General features: G+C 37.4%; 2 non-coding genes across 2 annotated transcripts; both read right to left on the bottom strand.

The window, feature by feature from the left end:
- Positions 1 to 5,086: 5,086 nt before the first annotated feature.
- Positions 5,087 to 5,300, bottom strand: LOC126024982 (small nucleolar RNA U3). Its single transcript, XR_007501042.1, has one exon. It is a non-coding gene; the product is annotated as a small nucleolar RNA U3 (small nucleolar RNA).
- Positions 5,301 to 22,109: 16,809 nt separating this feature from the next.
- LOC126025228 (U6 spliceosomal RNA) lies at positions 22,110 to 22,214 on the bottom strand. Its single transcript, XR_007501270.1, has one exon. It is a non-coding gene; the product is annotated as a U6 spliceosomal RNA (small nuclear RNA).
- Positions 22,215 to 23,248: the final 1,034 nt, after the last annotated feature.

Here is a 23,248-nt window from a genome sequence, read left to right as displayed (position 1 = left end):
AGGGTGTTTGCCTTGCACATGCTAGCCTAGGATGGACTGCGGTTCAATTCCCCGGTGTTCCATATGGTTCCCCAAGCCAGGAGTAATTTCTGAGTGCATATCCAGGAGTAAACTGAGTGTCACTAGGTGTGACCCAAAAAAAAACAAGCAAACAAACAAATAAATACACTGTCTGGAGTTTAAACTTTACTTTCTTAGATTTACCGTGTGCTCATTCCTTTTTGCTCATCTTCCAATTTCAGATCTTTTTCCAACTACCAATCTAAATACTTAATATGAGTTATCATGCAGCAATCAAAGACTCATTGCTTTAGTTTTTTTAAATTTATATTTCTTTCTCAGAAAAGTTGAACTCTTGAGAATGACTGGAGTTGGATAGACTGTTATGCCTGGAACCCAGAGTCTGTCTTATGCCAATAAACTTCTGGAGTGAGGCCTTTTTGTAATCAGGTCAAGGACTTTTTTTCCATTTTCTCCATTTTTCTGGACCTATGCAAACATTGGTGATTGCCACTATCACACCTTTACTATATTTTTTTTTACTCTTATCCTTTAAGGAAAAAAAATAAAACTTACTGAACTTAAAAACAAATTACTGTAGTAGAGTGCCTGTCTTGAATGCAGGTAGGGGATGGGAAGGGGGGAGGGGGTAATGTTGCACTGGTGAAGGGGGGTGTTCTGGTTATGACTGTAACCCAAATATGATCATGTTACTTAAATAAAAAAATATATTTAAAAAAAAAGTTGAACTCAGTCACCAAACATACTCTCTGATCCTCCTAGTCAACAGCAGGTTTATTCAGGAATCTACTTTTTAAGGACTAGGAATATTAATTCCTTCTCTATCTCTGTCTGTCAATGATAGATACTGATTAGCCAAGCAAAACTGCACAGAAAATAGTTGACATATTTGTCATAATGCATTTGTTCGAGATTAGTGAAAGCTAAGTTATTGAAAAAATGGAAAGAACAAATAAAACATAAAATATAAGAGAAAAGAGAGAAAAAAGAAAAAACCGCAAGCTCATTTGTGAAAATTATTGTATTACCATTAATTGATGAAGAAGTCATTAATACAGTGGCAACTGATTAGTAAATTCTTAGGTCCAGTCCATTAAATTGGGGTGTTCCTTTAAGGATGACAATATCAAACAAATGAAGTTGGCCAGAAATTCAAAACTAAGATACTACAAGTTTTAGGAGCATATACTCACCTTCAGGGCTTGTTTGAACATGTTCAAACATGGCAGCTGACTTTGTGGGCACAGTTACAGCTACCAGGCTTTCCTGGAAGAAGAGAGATACAAAGGAGGGTGCCCATACTTGCATCAAAAAAAACCCTACTAGTATCAGCCCAATGACCAGCATGCCTGAAGTGTAATCAGATCGGCATCCCCATGGGAAATCATATATGGTCATTGATGAGGCAAAGCCATTGGAGAAATGGTGACTCTGGATGATGGAGGCAGCAAGCATGGAGGACAGCAAGCTTTGGCAAGGTGGGGGCTTATCACACCCTCTCCTTCTGAGATGGTCATCTTTGTGTTGCGTTTCACGAACTCTGTTTACATCTCATTCAAGAAAAGAGTGAGTCTATCTAGCTGACCCGTTTGAACATGGTGACTACATTTGTGGGTTACAGCTGAATTGAATTTTTAAAAGATTCTTTTTATATTCACTCAAACAATTCAGCAATATAAAAGCAAAAAAGCTCCTAGTTGTGGGACCAGAGCGATAGCACAGCAAGTAGGACATTTGCATTGCATGCTGTTGACCTGCTTTCAATTCCTGGCATTCCATATGGTCCTGAGACTGCCAGGAGCGATTTCTGAGCACAGAAACAGAGAAAAAACCTGAGAGCCACCAGCTGTGGCACAAAAACCAAAAATCAGTGAATTAAAAAAAAAAAAAAACAACTTCTACTTTCATCTTATGTTTTCCATCCAGGTTCAGTATGGAAATTTCCATGGAAGCCACACTGTGTTTGCTACAGAACACTGGCACAGGATGCCATCTTGGCCTGGGAAGTGGCAGGTCCAGAAAGCATTCCGCTGGGCCTTTCTTTAAAATAAATAAATAAATAAATAAATAAATAAACAATAAATAAATAAATAACGGCTACCACTTACCTGAAAACAAATGTCTATTTGTAATACATGGCCTTTTTTTAATACATGGTCTTTTAATAAAATAAAAGATACTGTGCTAAGGAAAATAAATCAGACACAAAAATTTCACCTGTGTATGGTACTATTATGAGAAATGCCCACTTCCTCCTTTTTGTTTTGAATTATAATCAAATCCAGGAAAGGCCAGAGAGCTCACAGGGCTTGTTAACTGCTCCTAAGAACTGCCCCAATGTTCTCAGTTGGTTCTGATTGTGTAAATGACTTTAGATGTACTCTTGTGTTCTTTTTTTTTTTTTTTTTTTTTTGGTTTTTGGGCCACACCAGGTGGTGCTCAGGGGTTACTCCTGGCTGTCTGCTCAGAAATAGCTCCTGGCAGGCACGGGGGACCATATGGGACACCGAGATTCGAACCAACCACCTTTGGTCCTGGATCGACTGCTTGCAAGGCAAACACCGCTGTGCTATCTCTCCGGGCCCTACTCTTGTGTTCTTAATTCTCAGAATCCATGTGGCAGCTTTACCCACTGAAGTGGTACCCATTGAAATAACAAGCAAATGAAAAGGAATACTTATGATGGAAAGAAAAGGCCCTCTTCCCCCATGCTTGAAAATATTGCAAGCCCAAAGTTCAGTTAAAAGTTAAAGCAACTGACTCCCAGAATAGCTTTTATTCAGGTGAGGAAGGAGCTGAAAAAGCTGGACTAGCATAGCTCTCAGAGTGATAGTGCTTCATCTCTTCCCGCCATGAAGTGTTGCATTTGCCATCACAGTGCTAACAGTTTTAGCAGGAGGAAAAGGAAGAAAAGATCTGCTTTTAAGTTCTTGGCAACTTCATTTGTTGTCCCTTCCTACTGAGAGAAGGAAAGTGAACCTGATTTTTTTTTAAATCTAATGGTTTTTGCTGTATCTGTGGCTCACCCCATCTGACCCAATAACAGACAGGCCCTTATTCATCTCTAGATTTGCCTCTAGACTGCAAGAAATGTAAGTCCAGCACAGAGACACCATTTTCAAGAATCTCAGGGTGCCTAAAAGGTTTGGGTTCCTTTGGCTTGAAGAAATAATAATCAACTTTCAAAATCCAGCTCAATCATGTCAAAGGCAAGAGCCTACTAGCTAGAAAATGATTCCACTGAGTGTAGCAGAGAAGAGCCTAAAACAACAGAAAGGTAACTTCCACTGGAACAAAAAGATCTGCTTCAAGAGGAAAGTTTCTATACTAAAAATAGAACCAGCTATGCAATGAAAGGTAGAATTCCAATGAGATAAAGACATCAATATAAGATGTATATATCAATTGACGAGTTGCAGTCTATCTGTTCTCAAATAAAGAGAGGTATTTGGGAGATCAGAAAAACTTAAAAATGGGGAGTATGAAAGATTATTCACCCATTCAGGAAGTCGGAAACAACTGTTTCAACTGAGGACCGGACAGTTACACCAAGTAATGGCAGATGATGCCATAAGATCAACAAGAACTACAAGTGACATTGAAGGGAATTGGTATGTGTAGAAAAGGGTGGTCATGGCCCAAATGTCTATCAATGGGAGAACAAATTGATAAATGTGGAATATCTACAAAATGTAATGTTATTCTTTCTTAATGAAAACTAAAGCTCTGAGGTATGCATCTAATTTAATAAACCTGAGAGATATTGTGTGAAGGAAAAGAAATCAGAGCCAAAAGATCACTTTGTGTGTGTTACTATTATAAGAAATGTCCAAATTGACATCACCAAGACTCCTTTGGAGTGAGTGAAGGCACCCCTTCTTCTCATATTCCTGAAAGGCCTGGGAGCCAAAAAACTTCCCATGAAAGCCACAGTATCAGCCACAAGGCTTAGTATTCCTATACTGCACAGCCACATATGCAGCCAAACAATGCTAAATCTTTTTTGTACTGTCACCCCAGTAGTGGCCCAAAAAACAAAAGCACAAACAAACAAACAAAAAAAACTGCTTAGGGCTAAAACAATGGCACAAGGTAGGGCGTTTGCCTTGCTAGCAGCTGACCCAGGATGGAACACGGTTCAATCCCCCAACATCCCATATGGTCCCCCAAGCCAGGAACAATTTCTGAGCACATAGCCAGGAGTAACCCCTGAATGTCACTGGGTGTGGCCCCAAAACCAAAAACCAAAAACTAACAAAACAAAACAAACAAACAAGTATGCTTAAAGGGCACAAGATTTTCTTTAAAAATAATAAAGAATGGGGCCAGAGAGAGAGAGAGCACGGAGGTAAGGTGTTTGCCTTGCATGTAGAAGGACAGTGGTTTGAATCTTGGCTTCCCATCTGGTCCCCTGAGCCTACCAGGATGGATTTCTGAGCGTGGAGCCAGGAGTGGCCGCTGAGCGCTGCTGGGTGTGACCCCCCCCCCCCAAAAAAAAAAAGATAAAAAAAAGTTCTTTTATTAGACAGTGGTGATGTTCACACAACCCAGTGAAAACTTACATAAAAAATATGTAAAAGTAAAAACTTGATGAGGTAGAGAACATGCTCTCTTCCAGTCAAAAAGGAAGGTCAGGCGGGTCAGAAAAAAATCACTGATCTAACTGAGGTGCATAAGAAGGTTCTACGGAGGGGGGAAAAATGGTTCTACAGAACTTTTACTTTTGCTCACATGTGGTAAGGAAGATGGGCATATCCTCAGATTCTGTGTCAATGGACCATGGGGTCTGGAATTGGAGGCATGCTCCCACATTATGGTGGGTATTCCAGGAAAGAGAAAGATGAAGAAGCTTTTGAAAAATGAATAACGCTAAGCTAGGGAGAATGCCACAGGCATAGAGTGTCCCCTAACCCCATACCTGGGAAGAGCTGGCCTCCAGGATCAAGGCACCGGAAGCCAGCTATCTGCCCGGCCCCTCCTTCTGATCCTCCTCCCTAGAGTGGTGGGGGAAGCCTACAGACCCCTAATAGAGTCCACCTGGAACCCACAGCAGGCCTATTCTTTTACCACTCAGACTGCATTCTCTCCCTTTACCCCTTCCTAAGGAAGGTAAGAACGATCATCAATGGCAAAAGGCAGTCGCAGAAGCAACACCTAGAGTCGGCTTCACGCTCAGGAGAGGACTCTCTGACTCCTCCTCGTGGTTTCGGGTTCTCTACATGATCAGAGAAACTTCTCTAGTTACATACTATAGAAATGATTCCTGAAAGTATAGTCTTACGCCCTACCACTGTGCTATCGCTCTGGCCCCAACTGTTTTATTAAATCTCTCTAGAAAACGTACAACAACAAAAACCAAACAAACAAAAAACCAAAACCCAAAAAGATGAATCCCAGAGCCGCTGCCAACTGCAGGCCCAGGGTAGAAGCCACCGCCCAGTGGGGACCAGACTTTCCCTGAGAAGAGAAACTGGCCACAAAGGGGAAGATGCCTGAGAAGAAAGAAAGAAAGAAAGAAAGAAAGAAAGAAAGAAAGAAAGAAAGAAAGAAAGAAAGAAAGAAAGAAAGAAAGAAAGAAAGAAAGAAAGAAAGAAAGAAAGAAAGAAAGAAAGAAAGAAAGAAAGAAAGAAAGAAAGAAGAAAGAAAGAAAGAAGAAAGAAAGAAAGAAAGAAAGAAAGAAAGAAAGAAAGAAAGAAAGAAAGAAAGAAAGAAAGAAAGAAAGAAAGAAAGAAAGACAGAAAGAAAGAAAGAAAGAAAGAAAGAAAGAAAGAAAGAAAGAAAGAAAGAAAGAAAGAAAGAAAGAAAGAAAGAAAGAAAGAAAGAAAGAAAGAAGGAAAGAAGGAGAGAGGAAGGGAGGAAGGAAGGAAAGAAGGAAGAGAGGAAGGAAAATGGGAGGGAGGGAGAAAGGGAGGAAGGAAAAAAGAAGTATAATGGAATATAAGTTTATTCTCCAAGTATAATGAGAAAACATAATAAATGGTTGCATTTATCCCATAGCTAAATTTTGAATTAGAAACTTTATTTTCAAATTTAATTATATAAAACTGGAAGTAGACAAAATGATACTTAATGTCCTGCTTTTAAACAACATATTGAATTAATAACAAAACTATGTCTCAATTTCTTTTAGGTGGTATCTTGGAAGCTAATTGGAGCTTTCGTGATCATTAATACTCATAGAATAAATAATCATATTTTTCAAAATCTCTTAAACTAAGGGATGATATGACTTACATTGATGATAAATAGTGGATCCAATTCACTTAAACTGCATGTATAATAATCAATAAAATCGTCTAATTTATTCTAAAAGGCCTGCTTTGCTGATTTTTTTCTACTTGTAACAGCCCTGGCATAGCTCCTGCCAAGGGGAATATAAGAAACCAAGCTTTTCAGCATGGAAAGTTTAATTTCTCATTGTCTCACAAGTCTGAAAGATAAACTTAATTTATTTAGATTCCATTCCCACCAATGGTTTTTTATTTGTTTGTTTGGGGCCACACCCAGCAGTGCTCAGGGGTTACTCCTTATGCTCGAGTAAGGCAAGAGTCCTACCCATTGTGCTATCCCTCCTGTCCACTTTGTTGATTTTGAAAGTTGAGGCCAGCACTTATTATGACTTGGGTCATATGGTGTTTGTGTTTGAGAGAAGCAGGTATCAATTCGGAAGAAGTTGTAAACACTTCTTTTAGTACCACATGTCATCCAATTCTCAAAGCCCTTGAAACAAACACATTATGCAACCTTAGGGGAGCCATCTGTCAGCTGTGCATGGAACAGACTGGAGACAGAAATGCCATCCTCAGGGAGCTGTAAACTTCTGTGTTGGAGAGCTGAAACCAAGGACAGCTGGGTGAGCTGCTGTTGAATTAAGGGAAATGTCCCAGAAGGTTGTTGATGGAAAGATGTCTCACACAGGCAAAGGACTGCTTTTTCTGGACCAACTTTCCAGAATGAACAAGTCAATGGCCCTTGGTGATGAGTGACAGGGTCGACCTAAGTCACCCAAATGAACACACTCACAAGCTCTAGGTGCCAGAAATCAGTGATGGTCATCCCTGTGTCCCTAAGCTGGCGATTCAGCCTTCCCAAAGATGCTGTTCTCTGGGTGGCAGCCCTTCACACTTATTAGTGTTCAGATCCAGGAAAATGTTGTGCAAGGGCTGGTCCTCAACCATCTGCTCTTGTGTTGGCCAGAGAAAGTAGGATCACTGCTCTCTTCCAGAAGTTCTGTCAGGGCAAGCAGCTACAAATAACTGGCACTGAGAACTCATATAAACAGCTCTCACTTGTCCCTATTCTCATTTACAAAACTGTCAGCTTTCACTTTTACCCAGCTTTTTCTCTTTTCTTTTATTTTTTTTCCACTGATTTTTAAGTGCTGCCTAACTATGTGTCTAGGTGTGAGATCAATTAAACATTTTAGTGATTCTTAGCATAAACGAGTTGACTACATTGTTTTCAAAACAGAGCCTCACATTCAAATATTTAGGACAGGGACAGATAAGTGATGTGAAGGAAAGGTGCCGAGAATCCAAAGATTCTAGGAAAGAATGTGCTTCTCTGGGTTCCCAATTCTTCACCAAAAAATCTGAAATTTTTTGGTGTAAAATTTGAAATTTTACCTGGCCCTGCCATAAAAAAATCTGGCCAAAGCCACCAGGAGCTTAGACTTAAAATACTGAAGATAGAAAGTCATTATCCAGAGAAATTTTAGCTTTTCCTAGATCATTCCCACCTAGTAATTAATTATTTTATTTGTATTAATATGTAAACTTTCTAAGTTTATAAGTTCTATTCACACAGAAGAAATACTTAGGTTTTTTTTCAAGTGATCTTAATCTTCAAACTATCAGATTCACCTCTTTTTTTTTTTTTTTTTTTTTGGTTTTTGGGCAACACCCAGTGATGCTCAGGGATTACTCCTGGCTATGCGCTCAGAAATCGCTCCTGGTTTGGGGGACCATATGGGATGCCAGGGGATGAAACCACGAACCATCCTAGGTTAGTGTGTGCAAGGCAAACGCCCTACCAATTGTGCCATCACTCCAGTCCCTCACCTCTTCTTTACAGAGCTTATATATGTGTGTATATATATAATGACACAATTTACTGATATGTTTTTTTGTGATATATACAATATACTATAGAACATGCTATATATTCATTTTGATTCTAGGAGACATATCCTAAGCTTTGTCTTATTTCTCTTTATTTCTTGAACTACTTTTTAGTTATTTTTTATGCCTTTACATTTCAAATGCATGAGAAACCATTATAAACAGTAGTGTAAACAAAGAATCTCAATCAGTAAAAAAAAAAAAGATTAGAAGGTTTTGTTTGGGGGCCACAGCTGATAGTGCCTAGGCTTACCCTTGGCTCTGTGCTCAGGCGTCACTCCTGGCAAGTCTCAGGGGAATGTATGGGGTGCTAGCAATTGAACCCGAGTTAACCATGTGCAAGGCAAGTGTCCTGCACCTAACTTTCTTTCCAGTTCCTCAAAAAAAATTATTTGGGTATTTATACTTTGTGAGCATGTGGCAACATTTTAGAAAAAAATTAAACCCCCAAATTAGTGTATGATAAGTCTGATCATTATTAAATCATTTTCTTTCTGCAGTTTTAAGGTAAAAATTTAATGTCATTTGAAGACACACAAACTTAGGACAATAGATAATATGTACCTTAAAATAGCATTTTTTATTTTTTTAAAACCCTTAAGTTTTTTTAAATGTAGTCATCATGATTTACAGAGCAGTTTTATTTACTTTTTTATTTAAAGCACCATGATTTATAATGCTATTAACAGTAAAATTAGAAAACTTGTAGAATTTAATACATAGAACACTCCAATGCTACATCCCCCACCAGAGTGTCTACTTCCCTCTATTGCTTCCTCAGGATCATCTCTCACTGCTCCCCAACCCCCTTACCCACCTTTGGTAAGGTATTCTGAAAAAAAGTTTTCAGGTTCTATTATCTTGACCATTCTTTTATTCCCATACAAAATTTTTGTAAACCACATATGAGAGAGATCATTCTATGTCTGTCTCTCTCCTAGCTAACTTAACTCAATATGAAACCCTACAGTTTTATCCCATCTATAGTGATTAATCACATGATTTTCTTTTTTATAGTCAAGTAATATTCCATTGTGTATATACGCCAATTTTTTTTCATGCAGTCAGGATGGAGGGTTGATCACATGCAAGACATTTCCTCAAAGAAGAAATATAGATTGCCAAAAGTCACATTAAAAAGTGTTCCGCATCACTAATCATCAGAGAGATGCAAATCAAAATAACAATATGATTCATCTCACATTACACAGACTGTTAAACATCACACAGGCAAAAAAAATAAGAACAATCAGTTCTGGCATGGATGTAGGGGAAAAGAAACTCTCATTCACTGCTGATGATAATGCTGTCAAGTCCAGTCTTTCTAGAAAACAATCTGGAGATTCCTCAATAACTGGAAATTGAGCTTCCATATGACCCAGCAATGCTTCTCCTAGGGCTATATCCTAGGAACACAAAAACACAATACAAAAATGCTCTCTGCACTCCTATGTTCATTGCAATACTGTTTACAAAAGCCGAATCTGGAAACAACTCAGGTGTCCAACAACAAATGAGTGGCTAAAGAAACTATGGTACATCTACACAATGGAATATTATGCAACTGTTAGAAAAATGAAGTCATGAAATTTGTCTATACATGAATGACATAAAGGCTACTATGATGAGTGAAATAAGTCAGAGAGAGGGATACAGACATAGAATAATCGCATTTATCTGTAGGATATAATAAAAATAAAAGATAGGATGGTAATAATATCCAGAAACAATAGAGATGAGGGCTGAAAAGACCAGCCTATAATATATGCTTACGATGAAGAGTGGTGAGCATAGTTAGAGCACTAACTGCACTGACAACTATCATGACAATGATATTGAGAGAGAAGTAGAATACCTGTCCCAAAGACAGGCAGGAGATGTTGGAGGAGGGAACAGGGGAACATTGGGGGTGGAAAGTTACACTCACGAAGGGTGATGTACATTCAATGACTGAAACCCAACTACAAACATTTCTGTCACCATCTTGTTTATATAAAGAATTTATTAATGATTAATTACAAAATAAACTGAAAGTATTGCTGTTTAAATTTCCTGGAAAAGCCTGAAAAAGATTGGCAGTAGATCTTCTTGAAATGCCTAAAAAAATTCACTAGTAAATCTGTCTTGGCTTGGGCTTTTGTTTGGGGAAAGACTTTGATAACCATTTTAATTCCCTCAATAGTGATATCTATGTCTGTTCAGGTACTCCAGATCATCTTTAGTCAAACTTGAGACATTATATAAGTCCAAGAATTTATCCCTTTTTTTTAGGTTTTGTTTTTGGAATAAGGATTTTCAAAGTAATCTCTGATTATCCTTTGAATTTCTGTAGAATATGACACCTCCTTACATTTCTGATTTGGTTTATTAGGGTTCTTTCTCTTTTGTGAGTCTTTCTTATGGTTTGTCGATCTTGTTCATTTTTTTCAAAGAACCAAATCATTGCTTTCATTTATCTTTTGGATTGTTGCCAGTTTATTAATTTCTGCTCTAAGTTTTATTATTTCCTTCCTCCTGCCTGCTTTTGACCCATTTTATTATCATTTTCCAATTTCTTAAGCTGTGCAGTTAAGTATTTTAGTTGGCCCCTTTTACCTTCCTGTTGAATGTTTGCAGAGCTATAAATTTTTCTCTTAATATCATTGTTAGTATGTCCCACAAATTCTAATATTTCATGTCCTTATTCTCATTTGTTTCCAGGAATCTTTTGATTTCCCCTATAACTCACTCACTGAACAAGTGAACTGTTTAATTTCCAGGTGTTAAAATTATTTCTCTGTTTTTGTTTATAATTTGCTTTTTATTTTCAATGCATCATGGTCTTAGAAGACAGTTGATATAATTTCTATCCTTGATTATATGGGGGCATATTTTGTGCTACCATGTGTAGTTTATCTTGGAGAATATTCCATGTACCCTACTTAAAAACATGTATCTGGTTTTTAGGGGATGAAGTGACCTATATATCTACCTACTCTCCCCACACCTTCAATTTATTCCTTCAAAGCCATTGTTTTCCTCCTAGATTTAGACTGGTTGATTTATCAAGAGATGACAATGTATTGAAGTCTCAAACTACTATTGTGTGGTTATTGATATCTTCAAGTCCATTAGCAGCTATTTTTTCTATCCTCCTCATGGGGGGCATAAAAGTTCAGTTACTTTCTGATGTTCATATTTTTATTATAAAAAAATGACCCTCACTGTTATAACTTATTTTAGCCTAAAGTCTATGGTGTCTAATTTTAGTACCTTTATTCCAGCCTTTTAAGGGAGTTGTTTGCCTGAAGTATTGTCATCCAACCTTTTATTATTTAAAATTTACTTTATTTAAAAGCCAAGATATCACAGCCAGATTGATAGCACAGCAGTAGGGCATTTGCCTTGCACGTGGCTGCCCAGGATGGACCTGAGTTCCATCCCCGGCATCCCATATGGTCTCCCGAACCAGGAGCCAGTTTGAGCGCATAGCCAGGAGTAACCCCAGAGCATCACTGGTTGTGGCCCCAAAACAAAAAAATTAAAATATTAAAAAATAATTTAAAAATAAAACCCACATATCACATAGTTGAAAGAGTTGATAATACTACATTTATTTCCAGGTAATTGAGATGAATTATTTTAAAAAAGAAATGAAAGGGGAAAAAGAATGTGAAAAGAAAGAGTAAAGTAATAAACAAAATTGTGAAGTTATTGTATCTCCATTGAGTTCATTAAGTCACTGTCAAACTTTCGTAAGCTCTCATTGATAGTTGATCATTATGTTACTTTATTTTTTTCTGCATATTAGATGTCTTCAAATACACATTGATGTCTAAATTGATGTGTTTCTACAGGAATAACAAATATGGAGTTGTACACAGTTGGTCCAGAAATTCCAAGCACTATTGCATATACTGCAACTTTTGTGGGGCAAAAGTTTCAGCTTCCAGGTCTTCCAGAAGTATGAGACAGAGGAAAGGGGGTATGCCCAAACTGACTCCAAAAATAGTTCTAGTGCTATCAGTCCAAACATTGCCATACCTCTGTCTCGAATACAGACTGAGGGTGGAGAAGGAGGGAGATGGGGTTATTGGTGGTGGGAATGTACTGGTGAAGAGGGTGTTCTTTTTATGACTGAAAAACAACTACAATTATATATGTAATCATGGTGCTTAAATAAAGAAAAAAATTAAGAAAAATACTGGCATACCTAAAGTTTTAGATAGATTTATACGTCTGCAAAGAACCATAGAAAAGTGGGGAAGCAGGGCCATTGGTGAAGCTAAAATTATGAGTGATGGGTGCAGCAGGAGTGGCTTTAACAAAGCAGAAATTTGGCCCACCCTCTTCTCCTGAGATTTCCAGCTTTAAGCTGTGTGGCTGGTGTATACATCATTTTTCATAGCTTGCTTTACAACTTCTTCAAGAACAGAGTGTGTCTATGAATCTGGCTGGGTGTAATGATAGAACACTGTTTATACCAGCTTTTGCTTTTGAGGCTGTGTTTGCTCTGTCTATTTATATATGTTTCTTGCAGGAAGTAGAATGTTGGGTTCAATTTTCTGATCCATCTTGCCACTCAGTGCCACTCTTTTTCAATGCCACTCTGCATCTCTCAATTGGTACATTTATTGACATTGAGAGTAATTATTGTCATGGAATTTTGTGCCATCTCTTTGCAAAAGACAAAGTGGGTTTTGTCTTGCCTTAAAGTATCCCCTTCAGTTCTTTTACGGTTGGTTTTGAGTTGGTAAAGTTCCTGAACTATTGTTTATTCATGAAGTTATGGGTGTTGTTTGCTTGGATAATTTTCCTCCAGCCTTTTATTTTGAGTCAATGTTTGTTCTGACTATTCAGGTACATTTCTTGTAGGCAGCAGAGGGTTGGATTGAGTTTTTTTTTTTTTTTTAACCATTCTGTGTCTCTTAACTGGTGCATTTAGTCCATTGACATTGAGAGAAAGAATTGTCCTGGGATTTAATGCCATCTTTATATCAAAATTTGGTGTGTCTTTTGGTCAGTCTTGTCTTAAATTAGGTCTTTCAGTATTTCTCTTAAGATTGGTTTTGAGTCTGCAACGTTTCTGAGCTGTTGTTCGTGAAACCATGTGTTTTTCCGTCTAACCTGAAAGTGAGTTTTGCTGGGTGCAGTATTCTAGGTGAAGCATTTATTTCATTAAGTTTTGTCACTATGTCCCACCACTGCCTTCTGGCCTTGAGTGTTTCTGGTGACAGATCTGCAGTAAATCTCAGGGATGTTCCCTTGAATGTAATTTCCCTTTTTGATCTTGCTGCTTTCAGAATTCTGTCTCTATCTGTGGGATTCGCCATTATGACTACAATGTGTCTTGGGTATTTTTTCTGGGGTCTCTTTTGGTTGGTACTCTTCGGACATGCAGGATTTGATTGCATATATTCTTTAGCTCTGGAAGTTTCTCTTTAATGATGTTCTTGACCATTGATTCTTCCTGGGTCTCTGGGACTCCAATGATTCTTAAGTTGTTTCTGTTGAGTTTATCATAGACTTCTATTTTCATCTGTTCTCATTCTTTGACTAATTTTTCCATTGTCTGTTCATTTGCTTTAATTTTTTTTCCAATCTCTCCCGCTGTATGGTGTTGTTATTTATCTCATCATCCACAGCACCAATTCTATTCTCAGCTTCTGTTAGCCTGTTGGAGAGCACATACATTTTGCCATTCAATTCGTTTACTGAGTTTTCCAGGCCTGTTATTTGACCTATTATTTCAGTTTGAAGTTTTGTGATTTCTGTCTTCATATTTTCTTGGTTCTTATTAGTGTTCTGTTCAACTCGATCCATGGTTTCTTTGAGTTCTTTGAGCATCTTCCATATTTCTTGTCTACACCCCTTATCTGAGAGATTGATTAGTTGGTTGGCTGTTTTCTGGTCATCAGAATTGTCATCTTCATTCTCTATGTCTGATGCCGGCCTGCATTGTTTCCCCATTGTCACACTTGTATTGTGGGTTTTTCTACGTGTTGTGGTGGTATTCATTGGCTAAATGATGTGCAGGGCAACGCTCTTCTGGCTCCACCCTCTCTGGGTTGGTCGACTTGCCTCCAAGGAAGGGGAGCCCTCCATGGATGAAGCCTCACACGGGATCAAATCTTAGGACCGAGCACGCAGCAGAGAAGACAGTCCAGGGAGAGATGCTGGGCTTCAGTGATCCAGCTCAGTTCTTAGAGTGACTTTTTCTTCTTGTGGCAGTGGCTAGAAAGCGGAGCGGCCATGCTCTTCTGGAGCCTCTGGGAGAGCGAATTTTCTGGGCTCTTTTTGGCTTACTCCCAAGAGGTTTAGGAGACAGGACAGGAGACAAACACACACAGGCAGCACTCACAGTTTCTCACCGAAGTTATGAATCATTCCTTCAAACCTGAATGAAAGTCTGGCTGGGCAAAGTATTTTTATTAACATTTTCATTTTGTTGGATTTTTCACTATATTTCACCACTGTTCTAGGGCCTGGAGGATTGCTTTTAATAAATCTGCTGTAAATCTTGAAGATGCTCTTTTGTATGTTATTTTCTTCTTTTGTTAATCTTGTTACTTTCAGTATTCTATATTTATGGCTCCCACCATTGTGACTAGGGTGTGCCTTGAGGTGTTTTACATTTGGTTTTCTTTTAGCTGTTACTCCTTGGGCATCCAGAATATGGGTGCATGCACTCTTCAGCTGTGGAAACTGCTCAGCAATGATATCAATGGCAGTTTCTTTTACATAAGGATTTTCTTCTTGGCTCTCTGGGGCCCCAATGATTCTTACGTTGTTTCTGTAGAATTTATCCCAACATTTTATTGTCATCTGTTCATTTATTTTGATAATCTATTCATCTATTTTATTCTGAAGCATTTTACCATCTTCTGTTTATGTCTGTATATGCACTCCATCTTAAAGCTCATTTGTTGTCATACACATGTAAAATCCTTTAGTTTTTCCCTTCACCTTTTCTAAGTTAATTATCACAAATATCCTTAATTTTGTCAACCCTGATCCTTAGGTGGTTTATGTTAAACTTCAACTAAGAAAAGTGGCAGGGAAGCAGCAGAAAGGAAACTTAGCTGACTCATTAAAATCTATGATGCTGCTCAACACCCCTGGACAAAAATGCAATTTTGACCTTATCTGATTTCTTATGTGAAACTGCAAGCTGAGATCCCACAGAATTACTGCCACACTAAATGTTTCTGTCCTCAGCAGCTGTTACCCTGCTAGTGAGGCCTAGTGAATTTTTCATTTCACAAGTTTTTAGTTCTGACATTTCTGTTTGCATTTTTCTCATTTCTGCTTTCATATCCTCCTGTGTTTTATTGGCACTACATTCCATTGTTTCTTTAAGTTTGTTGAATATCCTATGCATTTTCACTCTGAAATGGAAGTTCAGAGAGGTTATATAGGGAATTAGTAATGATAGGGTCTTCATATACAAGGATTGGTGAGGGTTTTGCACTGCTTTAACATAGCTCCTTTTATAGTCTCAAGGTGCTTCTTTCCTATGTTCTTCCACACAGCTAAGGAGGTCAGGGTGAGATTATGTGGGTGGAGATTATTTTGTAGCCCAGCATAACTCTTTGCCTTCCTCTCCCCTCCTATTCCTCTCTCTCCCCTCCCTTTACCTCTATGTGACTTCTTCCTGGGTGGTCTGACCAAAGTTCTTTTTTTTTCTCATAGATTGGACCCAGCAAACAGCTGACATGTGCTGGTCTCATGCTTAAGGTTCCCTAAATCTTTAGCTCTACTGTTCACCTCCATTTTGTGTAGCTACCATATCTCACTGTATATCCTCAAAACTTAGCACATTTCTGCTTAAACACTAGTAGCTAGCTGTACTTGTTTCCATTGGGAAGTTCAGTTATTTTGATTTTTGTCTGACACATCCTATTTTTATATAGAATCTAGTCATATAAGGGGAGATTGTTCCTGTTATTTAGTTTGTACTGACATTTCCAAGAAATGTCTAAACAGTCTTTAATCCTGCACTATAAAAATGACCACTTCATCTCATCAGCAAGACAGGTCAGATTTTGTTAATACAGGTTCAGTCAGCATTTGTTAATACTGTTTTTCTGCCTCATGTGCTAAGTGAGCCAAGTAGGAGACAAAGATAGACACAGTCCATGTCCTTTTAATATCAGAATTCAGAACATAGGAGTTAGAAAAGGAAATAAACACAGGAAAAATGTTGGCCTTCAACTAAGGAAGTTGGAGCCTCAAGAGGATCAGAAATTAGTTCAAAAGACGAGATTTTCCTCTTTTCAAAGCAGCCAAGACTTCCCTTATGTGCACTAGCCTTGGGGATCTATACATTCCTTTCAAATAAAATTGTTTTGAAAAGTGACATAGTTCAGTTCTTTAGACTTTCCCACTCCACTAACACCAAAAGTTCAATTGCCTTGGCTCACAGATTTCAGGAAAATTTTAGGAAGCAAACTTCCTTGCATTAATCTATTTTAATGTAGTAATGAATGTATTAAAATATTTTGGATATAGCAATTTAGGAGTCCTTTACTATCGCATTTTGCTTCTTAAATTCTGAGCTATTTAAAAAAATTGATCTTGAATTTTATTGATCCTCTGAAGAAGGATGGAGGATAGCAAAGCCATGTAGGAAGAAAGGGAGAAGAACATGAAAGATTTGCCTTTGCCAGCAGAACTAATGAGTAGCTTCATCCTTGCCATCTCTCTGTTTACATAATAGTGTAGCTTGTAAAATATAATTGGACTTATAACACATTCTTAGCAGTCAAGTCAAGTCATTCCATGGGGCTGAGTCAGTGAATTAATTATAAACATGAAAATTCTTCAGTCTCTCAAATAAGGTAATAATGTAAAGAAAAGCAATGGATTTCAGACATGTGTGCAGTTTTTATTTGTTTCTACTTATATACAGATTAATGCTGTGTGAAAGAGAATCATACAATCAAGATTTTTGAATTTCTTAAGAAAGTTATTCTCCTTTCTCTTTTTTTTTTTTGAAATATTTCATTATTGCTCTCCCAATAAAGTGTTAAGATTTTCAGGACTTAAAATATATGCAGAGTGGTGGCACAGGCTATAGGGAGTTTGCCTTGCACGCGCTAACCTAGGACCACGGTTCGATCCCCACAGTGTCCCATATGGTCCCCCAAGCTGGAGCGATTTCTGAGCGCATAGTCAGGAGTAACCCCTGAGCGTCACTGGGTGTGACCCAAAAACCAATATAAAAATATATATAAAATATATATAAAAACCAATATGTATATCTTTTTAATTTAAATATATATATTAAATATAAATATATATTTTATATATATCTTTTTTAAGTTATATATAATATATATTTATATATATTATATATATATATCTTTTTTAATTTAAAAAATACAGTAGAATGGAATTTTGAATTTATTTTGAACTCACTGGAAACAAATGCCCTTTTTAGGACAATACATCACTATGAAAATTTAATACTCACTTCAGATAAGCATGAGGTCAAAACCAATTAACAGACCAGCGATATGGTTCAGTGGGTAAGGTATGTATCTTGAATACAGCTGACCTGTGTTGAGTTCACAGCACTATATATGATTCTATGAGCACTGTGAAGGGTAATCTCTAATCATAGAGCAAGGAATAAACCCTGAGCACCACTGAGCATACTCCAAATGTTTTTTTTAAAATGTTTATATATTAATTTTCTTTCTCCATAGAATATGTGTTCATCCAATTTTCTCTTAACCTAAAATATGGAGAACATTTATAGACCTGAATATATATATATATATATATATATATATATATATATATATATATATATATATATATATATATATATATATAGCTAGTTAGGGCAGAGTTTGAATAAGATTAGCCCCAGACCAGAGCTTCAACTATATCCTCAACTGCCTCTGGCTTGCACAAATTTTGTTTCTGTTCTTCCTTTCTCCAAAGTGAGAGAAGATGAGATGCAGAATAAGGTATTATTAACATGTTCACAGAACATTTTCATTTCTCCTACATGCATTGCATTGTTATGCTTTTTCACTTAACTCACAATCATATTCTGGGGCCTGCTAGACAGATGCTGTGCATGACACTGCCTTACTCCCCAGGACAGGTGACAGGTGCTGTCCTGTAAAAGTCAATGACTAAATGTGGAAAGAGAATTAAAAGGAGTACAAAAAGATCCAGAAGCTTCTGGTAAAGGAAATTTTGAGTAAAACGTGTTATAAGTAGGGGCCGGAGAGACAGCACAGCAGTAGGGTGTTGGCCTTGCATGTGGCCAACCTGGGACAGACCCAGGTTCAATTCCTGGCATCTCATATGGTTCCCCCAGCCTGTCAAGAGTGATTTCAGAGTGCAAAGCCAGGAATAACCCCTGAAGGCAGTAGGTGTGGCACAAAAACAAACAAACAAAAAAAAGTGTTATGAGTAAATCAGAAGATTAAGTACATTTTTAATTAGGAAAAAATATATAAAGGTCAAATATGAAGAAAAAGATCCTTTTTAATTTACAATCAGAAACTTCAAATGGAATGTGTATTGTGTCAGTAACCTAAAGTCTTTGAAAACAAACAAATCTAGATTTCCACACATCTACTTAGAGCCTGTATCAATATAGAATTTTTAGAGTATTCCAAAAAGGTACACTCTAAGAGGGGAGAGGGTATTCCTCCTTTAAAACAATAACCAATCAAATTAATGTATCTTCTCTGAAATTCCCCTCCTTGGAAGAGGATGACACAGACCAATTCCTCTTCTTGCACTCATAGAACCAACCACAAAAGTGCTTCAGCTTCTTGGCCTCAGAAAAATGATTTCTCTTAAAACTTGAAGATCCAAAGACCTTCGCTTATGAGAGTGCAGCTATTAACGATCAAATGTAAAAACTAATCAAGTACGTATAAGTTTATTTTTTTTGCAATGAAAAACATCAGAGGGCCAGGAGATAGCTCAAAGATATAGTGTACATATTATACATGAGGAAGGCCTAAGTTCAGTCCATGCACCCTACTCCTGATCCCTTGAACACTAAACCAGGAGTAGCCCCTAAGTAATGCTGACTTTGGCCTAAAAACAAAACAAAACAAAATTTTAATAAAATGGAATAGCCTACTAGAAAATTTTACATATGGGGGGGGGGGGGCTGGAGCGGTGACACAAGCGGTAGGGCATTTGCTTTGCATGCACTAACCTAGGGCGAACCACAGTTTGATCCCCCGGTGTCCCATATGGTCCCCCAAGCCAGGTTTGTTTTCTGAGCATACAGCCAGGAATAACCCCTGAGCGTCACCAGGTGTGGCCCCAAAACAAACAAACAAGCAAACAAAAAGATCTGTTTGGGAGCTGAGGGTGTGGTTCAGTAGTAGAGAGAATGCCTTGCATGAGAGGGGACCTGGCCTATGAAGAACAGCACTGTTTCATAAGTCTAGAAATCTTTTAGCTATCTGCTTTTTAATCAACTTCTTCATTTAATTTGTGTTAATATATTTTGGTTGAATATATATGAAAGTAGTAAATACAATCAAGGTTGACAGAAACATGTTTGAATAATGTTAATAGTCTTTTGAAGTATTGGTGGATATTCTTTCATGATGCTATATCTAAAACTCAGGAAATGATATTATTATTCTACATTATATTATTCAGATGAAAGCTGAACTGGTGTCGCTGAATGTATATTCTGTGAGATTAAAATTAATCCCTACCTTACATTTTGAACAGATCTTTCAGCCATGCCTGATTTTTATAGCATCATGTTTCAATTATTAGAAAAATATTGGTTCATCAAATTATGCAGATATAATTTTTTCTTTATTTTACATCAAAAATGATTATGTGTTAATATTGCCACTGAACTCATTTAAGAAAATTGTAAACATTATGTAGAACTGTCCATGTTTTCCAAACTTTTATTTTTAATTTAAGAGTTTGAATGTCATTATTGGCAGCAAATACTGCCACTTGCTTCTTTTTATTTTTGAAATTATAGACTCAATGCTTATTAGTGAGGAAATATTTGCCACATACTTAAGTTTGAAAAGCCATTAGCTACTTTTTGAGATAACTTTGAAGACCTTATAATTTATTAAATCTAAGTTAATAAATCAATCTCACAAATTATTCCCAATGTTCTACAAGGAAGTTGAATGTTTTTGCTGTGATCTGTCCCAAGATTGCAGCAGTTTTAACCCACTACTACTTTTGAAATAAAAAAAAAAGGGCAATGTCAACACAGTTTTAAAAACAGCAATCACAATTTAAAAACTATTGTGATCTCTTACTGCTATATCACACTCAAAAGAGCAGAGGTACAACACACTAGAATTCAGCTTTGTAAATCTTTTACTGTCTCTTGGGAGAGTACTCTCACACAATTAAATTTTGATCTATGAATTCAGTCTAGTTTTGTATTCTCTAAAACTAGAATTTGACTTACTTCTAGTAAAAATTTTGACATGGGAAGAAAAACCCAAGTCCTGACATATCTGTATATACATATTTGATGTTTAATATTCTGGGCAAGAGTATAGGAAGCACATAAATCTTAGCCCCTGTCCTTAAGCCAGCTACCTACAAGTAAAAGGGTAAAAATGAGAGCCTGGGAGATGATATTACAGTAGGTAGGGTGTTTGCCTTGCATGCAACAGACCCAGGTTCAATTTCTGGCATCCCTGAGCTCCACCCAGAGTAATTTCTGAGTGCAGACCGGGGAGTAATCCTTGAGCATCACTGGGTATAGTCCCCTCCCCACAAAAGAGCAGGATGATGCAGAAACACAGAATATACTTCTGAATAACACAGTATAAATTAAAAATACAGCTGCTTCAGAGAGATCACTAAATTCTGGCACTTACACAAACTCTTCAACAGGTTTACAGAAGACTTACTGTGTACTAGATACAAGGAGTACAATGAGAAACAAAATAAACTCCTGACCTCATGGAATATACTTTCCAGGGCTACAGGCTAGCAATAAACAAAACAAGCTCAACTGACCTTTGAACAACATGGTTTTGAGCTAAACTGTCTACCTACATAAAGATTTTATTTTCAATAAAATTTTAGTTCACCATGCACAAAGGTCAAATCAAAATAAATGAAAAACCTTAAAATCAGATCTGAAACTATAAAGTATATAGAAGAAAACAAACAAAACACCCCATAACATTGAGACCAAAGACATTTTCAAGGAGGAAATGCCACTGTTCAAACAAGTGGAAGCTGAGGTAAACAAATGGAATTGCATCAAACTGAGAAGCTTCTGCACTTCAAAGGAAACAGTGACTAAAAGTAAACAGGTCAAGAAAAAAGAAAAAAAATAAAGTAAACAGGTCACCAAGAAATGGGAGAAACTATTCACACAACACCCATCAGATAAGGGGCTAATATCAAAGCATACAAGGTATAAACAGAACTTAACAAGAAAAAAGTCTAGCCCTATCAAAATTATAAAGAAGAAATTAATAGACATTTCCTCAAAGAAGAAATACAGATAGCCAAAGACACATGAAAAATGCTCCACATCACTAATCATCAGGGAGTTGCAAATCGAAACAACAATGAGGTATCACCTCATGCCACAGAGACTGGCACACATTACAAAGAACAAGAATAACTACTGCTAAAGTGGATGTGGGGAAAAAGGAACTTTCATTTACTGCTGGTAGGAATGCCATCTAGTCCAATCTTTCTGGAAAACAATATGGATATTCCTTAAAATACTGGCCACTGAGCTCCTATATGATCCAGCAATATTACTTCTAGGGATATACCTAGGAACACAAAGATACAATACAATAATGTCCTTTACACCCCTATGTTCATAGCAATGCTATTTATAACAGCCAGAATCTGGAAATAAACCAGATGCTCTACAACACATGAGTGGCTAAAGAAACTGTGGTACATCTATGCAATGGAATAATATGCAGCTGTTATAAAAAAATAAAGTCATGAAATTTGCCTATACATGGATGGATAATGAAGACTGTTATTGAATGCTTTACAAATATGCGTGTCAACCTTGTGCAGGGGCCATGCTAATCTTCTCTATAGTTTCAATTTTAGTATATGTGCTGCCGAACTGAACACAATGGAGACTATTATGCTGAGTGAAATAAGTCATAGGAAGAGAGATAAATACAGAATAGTCTCTTTCATTTGCAGGATTTAAGAAAAATAAAAGACAGTATGGCAATAATACCCAGAGACAAGAAAGATGAGGGCTAGAAGAACCAGAACATGATATGAAGCTTATCACAAAGAATGTTAAGTGCAATTAGAGAAATAACTGCACTAACGATTACCATGACAATGATATAGAGAGAAATACAATGCCATCTCAAAGATAGGCAGGGGATGGAGAGAGAAGGAAATGGGGACAATGGTGTTAGGAAATTTGCACTGGTGAAAAGGAGTGTGCATTTTATGGCTGAAACCCAATTATGAACATGTTAGTAATCATGGTGCTTAAATTGAAAGAAAGAAACTAAAAAGGCCTGTGTACAAAAAAAAAAAAAAAAAAAAAAAAAAGAATTTGCAGTTCTTCCTTGAATCCTAATAGTAAAAATGGCTCTATAGACAGAGTTCAAAGCCCTAAAGTGCATGCGATGTATGAGAAAGAACAGAGGTTGAGACCTGGTAGTACATGGTCCACTAAGTATCTCTAGAGCAATCCCTAAATACTGACTTGGGAGTAACCTCTGAGCACCTCAAATTATAACCCCATAACAACAAAATTGTATAAATATATTTCTCTTTCTTATTACCTTCCTCAAATATTTTCTACTCCCTTACTTTTGATTATAAAACATGGTAAATAGAAACCATATCAATAGTATAGTGCAGTGGTTGGCAAGCTGCGGCTTGCGAGCCACATGTGGCTCTTTACACTCTTAATGTGGCTCTTCTGTGTGCTGGGCAGCTGCTCCAGGAGTCAGGACTCTGCTCCTAGCCTCTGTCAGTGCCCGCCCTGTGTGCAGATCCGGCAGCCAGCCCCACACAGCAGCCGGCCCCACACAAAGCTCCAGTCTGGTCATGTGGTATGGGGGGGCATGACTTTCTGTGTGGTGCCATACAGTTAGGTCATGTGGTATGGGGGGGCGTGACTTTCTGTCTGGCACTAT

The sequence above is a fragment of the Suncus etruscus genome, chromosome 12 (genome assembly GCF_024139225.1).
Source record: "Suncus etruscus isolate mSunEtr1 chromosome 12, mSunEtr1.pri.cur, whole genome shotgun sequence".
Classification (NCBI taxonomy): domain Eukaryota; kingdom Metazoa; phylum Chordata; class Mammalia; order Eulipotyphla; family Soricidae; genus Suncus; species Suncus etruscus.
The sequence above is the reverse complement of the archived record's forward strand: the minus strand, read 5'-3'. Positions and strand labels throughout refer to the sequence as shown.